Genomic DNA, 2,737 nt, shown 5'->3' with positions numbered 1-2,737 from the left:
TTAGGCTTTAAAAGAGGAACAGAATTTATCAACCAATAGTGAATAAATGAAAGGACCCCTTACTAAACTAGAAAAAAATGACAGTCTTAGAGATATACAGCATGGAAACAGACCCTTTGGTCCAACTGGTCCATGCAGACCAGATTTCCTTAATAAATCTAGTCCCATTTGCCAACATTTGGCCCATTTTCCTCTAAACCCTTCCTATTGATATACCTATTCAAATGCCTTTTAAATGTTGTAGGTGTAGCAACCTCCACCACTTCCTCTGGTAGCTCGTTCCATACACGTTCATCCTCTGTGTGAAAAAGTTGCCCCGTAGATCCTTTTTATATCTTATCCCTCTCACTGGAAACTTATGCCCTTTAGTTCTGGAGTTGCCGTCTTAGCGAAAACATCCTGACTATTCACTCAATCCAAGATTAATACCAAAAGGAAACAAACTGAAGGGGTAAAAGCATAATTACCATTTCCGAAGGTCTGAAGAACTTTGCAAATGATCAAGATTCCAACATCAAGGTGAGGGCTAAAATGAAAGAATCAATTCAATTGTAAAACCAAAGCAGGTGACAGAAATGGAGCAGAATCACTGAAAATCTTGTTCAAGTGAGCATCACTAGCCCAGCAATATTGAAGTAAAAAGACACTGAAAACCAAATGGCGAGCAAAGCTATTTAAATCTCAACTGGACAGTTTCAACGTAACATTCTGACTGAATTTAGCTACAATTACATTCTCACCCCTGGCTTCAGGTTGAGTGTTACTGGCAGTCTTCTCTCAGATAATTAACCTTAGAGGATATGGGAAAGCTATGCTCAAATATACATTAATACTAATCCGGTAATTGTAAAACGCACACAAAAGACACACAGACAGCTTACCTACCTCCTCCTAAAACATGTATGTTCTGAAAGGGTAGAATGGTCTCTTCATTGTAATATTGCGAATTACAATGCATTGCACTTGAGTGTAAAACTGTCCTTGACTTTCATCTTCACTTGTGTTATGCACTAACATGTTGTGCTCACCCTAGTTTAATTTTTCTATTCCAGAACCATCCAGAGGACAAGGATAACACAAGTCCCTATTTCCCCCTAAAGAACTATTCCAGAGAAATCTTTTCACATTCAGTACCAAGTGCAAATGGCTCAAAGTCTCATTCATCTTGAAAAATGAACTTGCCAAACTTCAGCCCTCTATCATTTCTCTCAGCCCTTATTCTTTTATTCTGCTGTAACCTCTCTTATCTTCCCTCATTGCCCTCTTCAAGCTCAACATCCATCAGATCTATTTCCAATTTTTGTGATCCTTCCCCTCACTCAAGTTGACCCATGTATGAATCTATGTTTGCTTCCATGCTGGCCAAAATCATTAGATGCAGTTTTCCTCTCGACCTTATTTTTATACAATTCCCCCATGCAATAAAATATCCCAAGGCAACTTCTCAGAGCCACAGAAGGTTATACTGGCATTGGGTATCATGTGGTCAGGTTAGCACAGAAACAGAGACCTTAAATATACTCAAAAATACTATTCCTGGTCATCTGTAAAGGTGCCACAATCATCTCAGAATATCACTGCTCTTCCTGTTTCCATGTTATTACCTTGAGAGTACCCGAAGAATTATCCTTGGTCTCTACCTATTTCTTAGTAGCAACATCATCCAAAAGTAGTGTCAACTTTCACAGATGCACTAGCGATACTCAGCTCTGCCTCACCAGCACCTTTCATATCATATAAATAATTACTCTGCTTATCCAACATCCAGGAGTGGATGACCAGAAATTTCTTCCAAATATTTTTCATTGTGAGGACTGAAGCCATTGTTTTCGGTGTCCAATCCGAGCTGTGTTCTCTAAATATCGAGGTCATCCCTCTCCCTGGCAACAGGAATAGTGCCAGAAGACTGGAGGATAGCAAATGCCCCCTTGTTCAAGAAGGGGAGTAGGAACAACTCTGGTAATCATAGAGCCTTACTTCGGTTGTGAGTTAAGTGTTGGAAAGGATTATAAGAGATTGGATTTATAATCATCTAGAAAGGAATAATTTGATTAGGGATAGTCAACACAGTTTTGTGAAGGGTAGGTCATGCCTCACAAACCTTACTGAGTTCTTTGAGAAAGTGACCAAAAAGATGAATGAGGGTAAATCGGTTGATGTGGTGTATATCGATCTCAGTAAAGCATTTGATAAGATTCCCTACGGTCGGCTATTGCAGAAAATACGGAGATATAGGATTGAGGGTGATTTAGCAATTTGGATCAGAAATTGGCTAGCTGTAAGAAGAACCCAGAGGGTGGTAGTTAATGGGAAATGTTCATCCTAGAGTTCAGTTACTTGCGATATTGTGCAAGGATCTGTTTTGGGGCCACTGCTATTTGTCATTTTTATAAATAACTGGATGGGGATGTAAAAGGATGGGTTAGTAAATTTGCAGATGACACTAAGGTCATCCACAATGGAGTTGTGGACACTGTCAAAGGATGTTGTAGGTTACAGAGGGACATAGATAAGCTGCAGAGCTGGGCTGAGAGGTGGCAAATGAGGTTTAATGCGGAAAAGTGTGAGGTGATTCACTATGGAAGGAGCAACAGGAATAAAGAGTACTGGGCTAATGGTAAGATTCTTTGTATTGTAAATGAGCAGAGAGATCCTGGTGTGCATGTACATAGATCCTTGAAAGTTGCCACCCAGGTTGACAGGGTTGTTAAGAAGGCATACCGTGTGTTAGCTTTTA

This window comes from Hemiscyllium ocellatum, chromosome 9 (assembly GCF_020745735.1).
Source record: "Hemiscyllium ocellatum isolate sHemOce1 chromosome 9, sHemOce1.pat.X.cur, whole genome shotgun sequence".
NCBI classification, from domain to species: domain Eukaryota; kingdom Metazoa; phylum Chordata; class Chondrichthyes; order Orectolobiformes; family Hemiscylliidae; genus Hemiscyllium; species Hemiscyllium ocellatum.
Note: the sequence above shows the minus strand (reverse complement) of the source record.